General features: G+C 45.7%; 1 protein-coding gene across 2 annotated transcripts in view; it reads right to left on the bottom strand.

The window, feature by feature from the left end:
* The window catches only part of LOC118371352 (uncharacterized), a 42,363-nt gene extending 32,763 nt beyond the window's left edge, over positions 1-9,600 (bottom strand). The window contains exon 1 of one of the 2 annotated variants that reach the window (XM_052517878.1): positions 9,268-9,600. The gene's annotated coding sequence lies outside the window, so the exon portion shown is untranslated. The remainder of the gene's footprint in view (positions 1-9,267) is intronic. The other variant, XM_052517877.1, reaches the window with a different exon arrangement.
* Between the last annotated feature and the right edge of the window lie 2,907 nt (positions 9,601-12,507).

Raw genomic sequence — 12,507 nt, 5'->3', positions numbered from 1 at the left:
ACACTACAGTCCTCTGTGGCCTTGGCTTATACACACTACAGTCCTCTGTGGCCTTGGCTTATACACACACTACAGTCCTCTGTGGCCTTGGCTTATACACACACTACAGTCCTCTGTGGCCTTGGCTTATATACACACTACAGTCCTCTGTGGCCTTGGCTTATATACACACTACAGTCCTCTGTGGCCTTGGCTTATACACACTACAGTCCTCTGTGGCCTTGGCTTATATATACACACTGCAGTCCTCTGTGGCCTTGGCTTATATACACACACTGCAGTCCTCTGTGGCCTTGGCTTATATACACACTACAGTCCTCTGTGGCCTTGGCTTATATACACACTACAGTCCTCTGTGGCCTTGGCGTATACACACTACAGTCCTCTGTGGCCTTGGCTGTCTGTGGCCTTGGCTTATATACACACTACAGTCCTCTGTGGCCTTGGCTTATGTACACACACTGCAGTCCTCTGTGGCCTTGGCTTATGTACACACACTGCAGTCCTCTGTGGCCTTGGCTTATGTACACACTGCAGTCCTCTGTGGTCCTCTGGCTTATACACACTGCAGTCCTCTGTGGCCTTGGCTTATACACACTGCAGTCCTCTGTGGCCTTGGCTTATACACACTGCAGTCCTCTGTGGCCTTGGCGTATACACACTACAGTCCTCTGTGGCCTTGGCTTATACACACACTACAGTCCTCTGTGGCCTTGGCTTACACACACTGCAGTCCTCTGTGGCCTTGGCTTATATACACACTGCAGTCCTCTGTGGCCTTGGCATATACACACTACAGTCTGGCCTTGGCGTATACACACTGCAGTCCTCTGTGGCCTTGGCGTATACACACTGCAGTCCTCTGTGGCCTTGGCTTATATACACACACTGCAGTCCTCTGTGGCCTTGGCTTATATACACACACTGCAGTCCTCTGTGGCCTTGGCTTATACACACTGCAGTCCTCTGTGGCCTTGGCTTATACACACTGCAGTCCTCTGTGGCCTTGGCTTATACACACTGCAGTCCTCTGTGGCCTTGGCTTATACACACTGCAGTCCTCTGTGGCCTTGGCTTATACACACTGCAGTCCTCTGTGGCCTTGGCTTATACACACTGCAGTCCTCTGTGGCCTTGGCTTATACACACTGCAGTCCTCTGTGGCCTTGGTGTATACACTGTAACGGTTTTGACTTGAGGTTATTATTTATAGGGGTGCCAGGTAGGTTGTGCCTACCAGAGAAAACATTAGTTTCTCCTTTTAGTTTGGGTGGGAATGAGTCCCATCTGGTCCGTCAAGTCTACACCAATACAAAGGACGTATGTAAAAGTCAGGATGGAAATAAACTTTTCATAAACCCTTAAAACATTGAAAAGAACTTCAAAAACAATTATATTCTGTTGCGTGGGTTGTATTAGCAACAACAATGATTACACACATATATAATAATATCACAATGAGTTCTGGTTCCTCCAGAAATGTCCTGTACCTCGGGCCTAAAAAGAGTCCTGCCCGGTAAAGGAGTTCAGTGAACTCAAGTGACTTTTTGTCACGCGATGTTTGTCCGTTCGTTCCGTGTAGCGTAAACCCAGTATTAAACATACAATCAATATAACAATTACTTTACCACAGAACCTTAAAGCGGATCAACTCTTAATTAAGTCCTCAACTACCACTAACTACACAAATCACAGTATACATCACATCCAAACAAATGAAATACCGTATACAAAAAGGTGGTAGTCAGTCGGTCAGTCAGACAATCCAATCCGCCAATAGATCTCCCGCGGAGAAAGGCCACGAAGAACGGAGAGGTGTAGTCCAGGGACGCAAAGAGTGGATCCGATCCTGGGTAAACTCTCTTAGGCTACAAAACACACGTTTAACGGCAACAAAACAAACGGAATAGAGATGCTTCGGAACTGAGGGTTGAACACATCCTCATGCACGTCTCCATCACAACCCCACTTTCGTGCAGCTGATGCTGGCTATTTAATTGGGAATTAAAGGAAAGCGCCCCTATTGGAAGGAGCTGCACTGAGACGGTTCAGAAAAATTCAGGGCCGTCACACCCCCTCCCCTGGAAAAAGCCGACCATTGCCCTGGAAGGCACATCTTGGTCGGGAAACCGAAAGGTCTCCTCATCACTTTCCTCTACAAAAAGATTCATTACTTTTTGGAGCTCACGCTCCTCAGCTGAGGAGTCACAGGCCTTAAGGTGCGAGACTTCTGGGTCTGGGAATCCGAGAAAAGTATCCTCACTATCCTCTTCAAAGATATCCAGGACCTTGCGGCGCTCAATCGCCTCTAATTCCTCAGCCGAGGGGTAACAGGCCTTAAGGCGTGAGACATGGACGATGCGCATATCTTCACCTGTGTCCTCTTTCACCACTCGGTAGTTCAAAGGGCCCATCTGCTCCACAATCCTATATGGTCCTTGCCATTTAGGAGCGAGCTTGGCCGAGAAGAATTGTTCAGCTTTCGAGTAAGGATGAGAGCGAAGCCACACCCGATCACGAAGCTGGAACTGCATGTCTCGTCTGTTCTTATCATAATTTCTCTTCTGCTTGAGTCGAGCCTGGATCATGTTCTTTGAGACAAGAGCTCTCAAGTCATGGAGATGGCCTACCTGGTCATAGCAAGCAGCGTCTGGAGTAAGCTGCTGGGGCTGTAGCACCATATCCAAGGGTCCTCGGAGAGGACGACTTAGGTTCAGCTCTGCAGGTGTGACTCCAGTGGACTCTTGCACAGCAGAATTCAGGGCAAATCGAAACTCATGAAGGTGCTTGTCCCAGTGTTTGTGCTGGGTCCCTACATAGGAAGCAATCATTGTCTTCAAGGTTCGATTTACTCTCTCAGTGAGATTGGTCTGTGGGTGATAGGCCGTGGTCAACTTCTGCCTCAGGTTCCATCTTTGGCAGGTCTCCTCAAAGAGATCAGAGACAAATTGGGAACCTCGATCAGACAGGATGTAATCAGGCACTCCCCAGCGAGTCAGGATCTCTTTCGTAAGGATGTTAGAGACGGTCCTTGCTGTGGCCTGACGCAGGGAAAAGAGTTCCACCCACTTTGAATAGTAATCAACAAAAACAAGTATGTACACATTCTGATTGGAGCTTCTAGGAAATGGACCCATCAAATCCACTCCTAACATTTCCCAAGGTCGGGTAACCACCGTTTGCTGCAACTTGCCAGCAGGCTTTCTACCTTCTGGTTTGTACATTTGACAAACCTGACAATTTCGGATGTGTGACTTCACATCCATGCTCAGATGTGGCCAGTAGAGTAACGCTTGCAACCGCTTGTAGGTTTTGAACCTGCCCAAATGACCAGCTAATGGGTCTTCATGGAAATGTTGAAGCAGTTGTAGGCGTAGAGTGTCCGGTATGTACATTTGGTAGAGTGTTCTGTGAGGTAGTTGTACGACTCGGTAGACTTTATCTTCAATGATGGTCAGCTTTGTGGTAGGATTGACCATCTTTTCTCCATCTTCCAGGATAGTCTGGTACAAAGCCTGTACTTCTGGATCATCCTGTTGAGCTTTCCATATTGCCTCATCAGAGATGGGAAAGTCTGTTTTGGGCGAGTCTCGACTGCTTGACAGGACAGTAGCACATGTAAGATCAGGGCCACCGTTATCACAAGTAGGAGCTCTGGACAAGGCATCTGGAACAGTGTTGTATTTTCCTTTCCTGTATTCCACTGCAAATGTGAACTCTTGCAACCGTAGAGCCCATCTTATGAGTCTGGTGCTTGGTTTGTTGGTCTTGAACACCCACACAAGGGAGGAATGGTCAGTGACCACAGTGAAGTGTCTTCCTCCAAGTAGTACCTCCACTTTTCCAAAGCCCAGACCACTGCAAGGCACTCTTGCTCTGTTGTGGAGTAGTTCCGTTCTGCTCCATTCAATGTCCGACTGGCGAACGCTAGCACTTCTTCAGTGCCAAGTCCAGTCTGTTGGACTAGGACAGCACCAAGTCCAACATCACTTGCATCAGTGTAAACAACAAAAGGGCAATCAAAGTTGGGATGACCTAAAATGGGAGGTGTTACGAGATGTCGTTTCAGGGTTTCAAAGGAAGTCTGGCACTCTGCCGTCCATTGGAATTTCGCTCCTTTCGCTTCATCGCGTTGAGGGTTCTGCCACCTGGGAGAAGTTCGACACAAACCGATGGTACCATCCAGCCATACCAAGGAACCGTTGAAGGGCCTTGAGTGTGGTTGGCACAGGGAAGTCTTGTACAGCCTTTGTCTTTTCAGGATCCACATGAATGCCGTCGAAAGACACAATATGGCCAAGGAACTTCAGGAGGTTTGGCAGAAGTTGCTCTTCTTCATATTTAAGGTCAGACCAGCTTCTCTTAACTTGTCCAACACTGCTTGAAGATCTTGAAAGTGTCTTTCTCTGTTCTGAGAGTAGATAATTATATCGTCCAGGTAGACGAAACAGATCTTCCCTTTGAGCTCACCTAATGCAATCTCCATGAGTCTTTGGAAAGTGGCAGGGGCATTCTTTAATCCAAAGGGCATCACCTTAAAGGAAAACAAGCCCTCAGCACAGACAAAAGCAGTCTTGTCCTTGCTTTCCTGGTCCATCTCAACCTGCCAATAACCACTATTGAGGTCAAGGGTAGTGAACACAACAGCGCCAGATAATGACTCCAGGATCTCATGGATGGTGGGAAGAGGATAGGCATCAGTCTGGGAAACATTGTTGGTCTTCCTATAGTCCACACAAAATCTAAGACCACCAGTCTTTTTTGGGATGAGGACAACAGGAGCAGCCCAGGGAGAGGAGGAACGTTCTATTATATCTTGGGTTAACATATCATTTATGAGTCCCTTTTGGATGATTAGCTTCGCTGGGGACAAACGATATGGCTTTTGCTTAATTGGCATTTCCTGTGTAAGGAATATTTTGTGCTTCAGGAGCCTGGTGCGTCCCAGCTTTGAAGTACATACATCAGCATTATTCTGCAGCTGTTCCAACAGCCTTAACTCCTCTGGCTGTTCCAGCTGAGCTCTTCTCACAGCCTGTAAAAGGAGATCGTCAGAAGGATTATCGAGGGTTAGTGGTACCGGAGCAATGGCAGAGAAGACTGCCACATTTGAACCCCAATCATGTAACTTCATAGCTTCTGATTGGAAGAAATGCTTCTCGCTCGGATTGTATGGAAACCAGTAGCAATTGTGTGCGATATCAATCTGGACACCACTGAAGTACATGAAATCAATTCCCAACACGACAGGAAAAGCAAGGTTCCTGGTTTGTAGGATAACAGAAGGAATCATATAGGAGCGGTTACACAGGCGGAACTCTACCTCACTCCATCCAAGTGGTCGTCTAGCCTCACCATCAGCCAGATAGAGTGGACCTTCTGTCCACGGCTTCAAGTGGTATTGTGGACCGTTAACCTCCTTCCACAGTTTCTCATTGAGCAGGGTGTAGGATGACCCGGTATCCAAGATGGCTCTTCCTGTCCATGGGCCTATGGACAGGGGTAACACCAGTTGGTGCGGTATTAACTGAAAGGAAGGGGATGTCGATGGGGGGGTAGGCAGTGACTCTTGGGGTTTCAGCTCTGGTTAAAGCACCCAGAGAAGGATGGTCATTGCTGCAAAGAGAGTTAGGTGTGTTGGCCTGTTGTGATTTGTGGTTTCTGGAAGGGTTTACTTGATACGGTCTTGGACATGTAGCTGAAGAATGTCCCTTTTGGCTACATCTCCAACAAAACATGAGAGGGTCTTGGTTGGAGACTCGGGCTGTTGTTGATAGTCTGTCTTGGGTGTCTGTTTCTTTCTCTGGTCATATTGCTGTTGGCATTCTCTGTCCTTCTCAAACTGCTGTCCCAAGCGAACCAGTCCATCGACAGTGGTGACTCGTTCTCGGAGTTGACTGGCTAGTAGTGGGTTGATGTTCTTCAAGATCAATTTAATGACCTCTTCCTCCTCAATGCCAGGTTTCCACCTTCTGCACAGGGAGTGGTAACCGTATGCAAAGTCACGGATACTCTCTTTCTCTCTTTGTACTCGATTTCTGACTCTGTCTGCCAATTCATCTGTGTAGTCCTCAGACAGAAATGCAGAGGAAAACTTGGCCTCAAAGTCAGCCCAGGAGGTAGTGGTGAGACGTGCCACATCCCACCAGTCTCGAGCTGTTCCATGCAACACATTCCTCAATGTGGCAAGGAGTTCTTCGTCAGCCAGGGGATTGAGGGCAAGAAAGTCACGACATCTTTCTAGATACATTAGCGGATCAGGACTGTCATCTTTTTTCCCAAAGGTGGGAAATTGCAATTTAATGGGCATCGCCCCCAGATGAAGTCTACTCAAATCACCACGAACAAACGAGCTAGGAGGGATTGAGGAAGTAGAGGGGGAGTGCGTTATCGGACAATGAAAATGAACACCAGGATGCATGGTGGATTGCATCCTGCAAGGGGTGGCTGCAGCATGGTCTGGTCTTGGCTGTTCAGAGGTGCCAGCTTGGCCTCAGTGGTCTGAACTGAAGTGGACACCAGGGAAACTCTGTGTAAGGAGTTGTGCCTAATGGAGGCCATGTCCACAGACACGTCATCCAACATTTTAACACAATTAGAGAGCTCTGTCTGCAAGTGGTCTACAGTGTTAACCATGGGAGAAAAAACAGAATTAACATCCTTGAGGACCTCAGTGTGGTGATGTTGCAGGCGCCATTGGAGAGTGGCAGTGAGTTGGTTTCGTTGGTAGTCAAACTGCCTGTCCATGGCACTAGTCATTTCCCGTCTTCCACTCTCACTGAGCTCTGTCAGCGTGTGGGTTAGAGTGCTCAGTGAGTTTCTGAATTCCATGGCACTCTGTTGTTGCTCTTCCCTCAGACATTTGAATTTATGGTGGATAAGAGTTTGGAGATGTTGTTGAGTCCGACGAATATCAAGGATGTCACCTTGAAGTTGTAAGACTACAACCTCTGGAGATAAACCAGACAATGGAGGAAGGTTGGGTGTCAGAGGGAGGACTAGCTCAGTACTTCCACACAGATCCATGTCAATAAGTGAGTAACTGGTTAGACCTCCTGTGGCCTGTGGCTCAGGCCGAGCATTCAGATTCCCAGGGCTCTGGCCCAAATCAACTCCATTATCTCCATTCACATTATGATTTGTATTGTCAGCTTGATGGTCAGAATGGCCCTGTGTATTCCCATTGACAGGTATGACATGGATGAGCACATTATCTTGGGGTGAATCCATTGTTTAATTCCACACAAAATATTTGCTTTGGTTAGTTCTCAATGTTGAGCTGTCCCATCTGGAGGTGCCATTTTTTATGTAACGGTTTTGACTTGAGGTTATTATTTATAGGGGTGCCAGGTAGGTTGTGCCTACCAGAGAAAACATTAGTTTCTCCTTTTAGTTTGGGTGGGAATGAGTCCCATCTGGTCCGTCAAGTCTACACCAATACAAAGGACGTATGTAAAAGTCAGGATGGAAATAAACTTTTCATAAACCCTTAAAACATTGAAAAGAACTTCAAAAACAATTATATTCTGTTGCAGGGTTGTATTAGCAACAACAATGATTACACACATATATAATAATATCACAATGAGTTCTGGTTCCTCCAGAAATGTCCTGTACCTCGGGCCTAAAAAGAGTCCTGCCCGGTAAAGGAGTTCAGTGAACTCAAGTGACTTTTGTCACGCGATGTTTGTCCGTTCGTTCCGTGTAGCGTAAACCCAGTATTAAACATACAATCAATATAACAATTACTTTACCACAGAACCTTAAAGCGGATCAACTCTTAATTAAGTCCTCAACTACCACAGTCCTCTGTGGCCTTATACACACACTGCAGCCTTATACACACTACGGTCCTCTGTGGCCTTGGCTTATATACACACTACGGTCCTCTGTGGCCTTGGCTTATATACACACTACGGTCCTCTGTGGCCTTGACTTATAGAAGAAGCGTCCTGAATTCACCACCAATTTGAGACAAAAGACTAAACCGGGAACTAGGGAATAGAAGGCCTTTAGATTTAAACAAGAGTCTGGGAATTACTGGTGACTGCGTTCTATTGGAATTAGTCATCAATTTGTTCTCTTACATTTAGGGTAGAGTTTCATCTAGAGTTAATGTCATAACATATGCCATTTAGCACACTCTTTTATCCAAAGCGACTTTTAGTCATACAATTTACATATGGGTGGTCCCGGCAATTGAACCCACTACCCTGGAATTACAGGCCCCATGGTCCTAGCATCTGAGCTACACAGGACCAGATCTGTTCCACAAAGACACACAACCCTCGAGCTTAGAGGACTGTGTCCCCTGAGCTATGTGCACTGCACCGTGTCTTGTAAGCATAATGGAAACAAAGTCTCAGATTCCGATGTGGCGTGTCGGCACATGCAGACAGAGCAGAGAGACAGAAAAGCAACACACAAAGGACTGAAGAAGAAACATACTGATTATGTGAGTGAGAGGGCAAAAATTGTTTTATTTTTATTTATTTAACCTTTTTTAACAAGGCAAGTCAGTTAAGAACAAATTCTTATTTACAAATGGCGGCCTACAGCGGCCAAACCCTAACCAGGACGACGCTGGGTCAATTGTGCACCGCCCTATGGATCATCCAATCACGGCCAGTTGTGATACAGCCTGGAATCAAACCAGGGTCTGTAGTGACAACTCTAGCACTGAGATGCAGTGCCTTAGACCGCTGTGCCGCTCGGGAACCAAAAAGCAAATATACTTGATTTAAAAAAGGACCAATCTGCAGTTCCTAGATACATTTTTGAGCTAAGTTCAACTGTTGCACCTCATCAGAACCCAAAATATAAGCTTGTTTTACTCCAATGTTTGTAAACAAAGTATATGTAAACAAACACTATACAGGCTCAAAAAATGAATAAAACTATAATTTTGATATCACGGCTGATCCATCCTTACATCCGTAACTCGAACTATGAATTTGAGAGCGGTTAAATTCTTCCAACTTCATCCCTCAGACTTGTTATGGTTTCAACTGCGGACTGCCGCTTTAAATACAAGGCAACCTTTTATAGGAACATACATGACTAACATAAACAAAATAATATCACTCCTATTTGTGATCACAATAGGCTATCACACAGCATAGGAGCATGTTAACTTGTGTAACTTGTCTTCAGTCGAGTAGACTCGCCAGCGAGAAATCGATCATCGATAAACACTACACACGTAAAATACATAGACATTTATGAGTTCAATAACTTTACAGTGGCCTCGCAGTTACTTTTACTTACCGCCTCCAATACCCAGCAGTCGGCAAATGTCTCTTGTGAACTTCATCAGTTCGACCATCCAGCATTATCAACTCGAATACAAAATATACAAAACACTGAAAGTATATCACTTTAAAACTAGATAAAAGGGCCAGTATTGACCGCGGTTACCCCACAGTTTAACCGCCGGGTGAATCAATCTTCGTTGTTGGTTCAACTGCCTTTATCTGCGCCGTTTCCTGAATGCAGACGAGCTACATCTGACACTCGTAAATGATAAAGCTATCCGACAGACATAATCAATGCGCCTCTACACTAAGCTTTACGAGCGCTCTCTCGTCCAAATCCGAGTTCCACCTGATACCGTGTTCCTATGTGTGGTTGCGCATGCATAGCTTGTTTAGTTAGGTAGGGCTACACGAGACTAGCTTGACCGCAACGTTTCCTGCATGTGGGCATGTGTCTGCCTGCCACGACCACTCTATTGGAAAAGCAATAATGAAACTCAGATATCATCTGAAGATGAATAAATGAAAGCTGAAACTTAAAATTAACCGCGGACTGTGATGTGAATGTCATTAAAACTATCAGGGGAGCTTTGAAATGAAACATGTTTTGATATGCTTGTTTCGGGATATTGAAACTTCAGTTCCTACTTACCTAAAGGACATTTGGGGAAAAAACTGAACGCTACAATATACTGTAGTGTTAAACGAATTTATTCTAGTACATTGACATGATCTGTGTCCGGTAAACAACCCGGGTAAAGTTACAGACTGGAGTCCATAGTCAGACTAGTAAAGTATCCCTTAAACCACTAGGTGGCGATAGTTCACTGTCATAGAGAAAGAACGAGCGAGGGAAGAAGTAGGTAGACAGAGGGAGTGGGAGAGAGAGAGAGAGAGAGAGAGAGAGAGAGAAAAAAGAGTTGATTCTAGAATGAAGGAATGACCATCACCATTCTTGCAGTGACATGATAACCATGAGCTGCTATAGAGCTTTAATATGACTAAACCCTCTACTGTCATTTTCCTATTGCAGCCCTGGTGTGGACAGGCTTTTCTATGGGGCTAGAGACCCTGGTGTGGAGAGGCTTTCCTATGGGGCTAGAGACCCTGGTGTGGAGAGGCTTTCCTATGGGGCTAGAGACCCTGGTGTGGAGAGGCTTTCCTATGGGGCTAGAGACCCTGGTGTGGAGAGGCTTTTCTATGGGGCTAGAGACCCTGGTGTGGAGAGGCTTTCCTATGGGGCTAGAGACCCTGGTGTGGAGAGGCTTTCCTATGGGGCTAGAGACCCTGGTGTGGAGAGGCTTTCCTATGGGGCTAGAGACCCTCGTGTGGAGAGGCTTTCCTATGGGTCTAGAGACCCTGGTGTGGAGAGGCCTTTCTATGGGTCTAGACTCTAGACTCTAGAGGCTGGTGTTTTACTGGTGATAATGTGTTTACACAGCTAGAGATGACACAAAGAACTTGGAAGGATGCAGTGACATCTGAATATTTAAAATTCTATGGACAAAACAAACAGACTCAAGTGTGTGAATGTGTGTGTGTGTGTGTGTGTGTGTGTGTGTGTGTGTGTGTGTGTGTGTGTGTGTGTGTGTGTGTGTGTGTGTGTGTGTGTGTGTGTGTGTGTGTGTGTGTGTGCAGCGTGTGTGATGTGTTCCCCAGTGGTGGGCGGTGCCACACGTCACATGGTAACAGAACACTGCGCCGTTTAAAGGACAATACTCTTAACAAGCACACAGTGTTGAATGTCACAGTGTACACACAAGTCACGGTGTCCTTGGTAGTACCTTGCGGCAGGGGGAAAGCAGACAGCCAAATGATTATTATGTACCGGACCCCCAACCATCTGCTCCGACAAAAATCGTCCCGCCTCTGAACCTTGTTGCCTACCCCTGATCTAAATATTGATTGGTTTGCTTTGTAGGTCAGAGTTCATTCAAACATTTATTTATCATTTCTGGAAATGTATGGGGATGATTTATGCCATAAAATGTAAATAAAATCTCTGTTTGTTGCCTACAGGTTTTTTGTGACATTCTTATGACATTGTAGCATGTCTGTTAAAGCATAGGAGATGTCATGTTGACATGGCGTCATACCAGACAGATGATGAGATAGAGAGGGAGTCTGGCTAGGTTTCAACGGGAGGTGATGTAACACTATGCCCTTTGTCTGAAAAGGAAATGTACAGAATGTAGAAAATAGTAAAAATAAAGAAAACTCAGGAATGAGTAGGTGTGTCCAAACCTTGGACTGGTACTGTATATATATATATATATATATATGAGAGACAGAGAAGAGAAAGAGAGATACAGAGAGAGACAGACAGACAGACAGACAGACAGACAGACAGACAGACAGACAGACAGACAGTGGGGGAAAAAAGTATTTAGTCAGCAGTTGTGCAAGTTCTCCCACTTAAAAAGATGAGAGAGGCCTGTAATTTTCATCATAGTTATACTTCAACTATGACAGACAAATTTTGAAAAAAAATCCAGAAAATCACATTGTAGTGATTTTTAATGAATTTATATGCAAATTATGGTGGAAAATAAGTATTTGGTCAATAACAAAAGTTTCTCAATACTTTGTTATATACCCTTTGCTAGCAATGACAGAGGTCAAACGTTTTCTGTAAGTCTTCACAAGGTTTTCACACACTTTTGCTGGTATTTTGGCCCATTCCTCCATGCAGATCTCCTCTAGAGCAGTGATGTTTTGGGGCTGTTGCTGGGCAACACGGACTTTCAACTCCCTCCAAAGATGTTCTATGGGGTTGAGATCTGGAGACTGGCTAGGCCACTCCAGGACCTTGAAATGCTTCTTACAAAGCCACTCCTTCATTGTCCGGGCGGTGTGTTTGGGATCATTGTCATGCTGAAAGACCCAGCCACGTTTCATCTTCAATGCCCTTGCTGATGGAAGGAGGTTTTCACTCAAAATCTCACGATACATGGCCCCATTCATTCTTTCCTTTACACGGATCAGTCGTCCTGGTCCCTTTGCAGAAAAACAGCCCCAAAACATGATGTTTCCACCCCCATGCTTCACAGTAGGTATGGTGTTCTTTGGATGCAACTCAGCATTCTTTGTCCTCCAAACACGACGAGTTGAGTTTTTACCAAAAAGTTCTATTTTGGTTTCATCTGACCATATGACATTCTCCCAATCGTCTTCTGGATCATCCAAGTGCTCTCTAGCAAACTTCAGACGGGCCTGGACATGTACTGGCTTAAGCAGGGGGACACGTCTGGCA

The sequence above is a fragment of the Oncorhynchus keta genome, unplaced genomic scaffold (genome assembly GCF_023373465.1).
Source record: "Oncorhynchus keta strain PuntledgeMale-10-30-2019 unplaced genomic scaffold, Oket_V2 Un_scaffold_984_pilon_pilon, whole genome shotgun sequence".
NCBI lineage: Eukaryota > Metazoa > Chordata > Actinopteri > Salmoniformes > Salmonidae > Oncorhynchus > Oncorhynchus keta.
The sequence above is the reverse complement of the archived record's forward strand: the minus strand, read 5'-3'. Positions and strand labels throughout refer to the sequence as shown.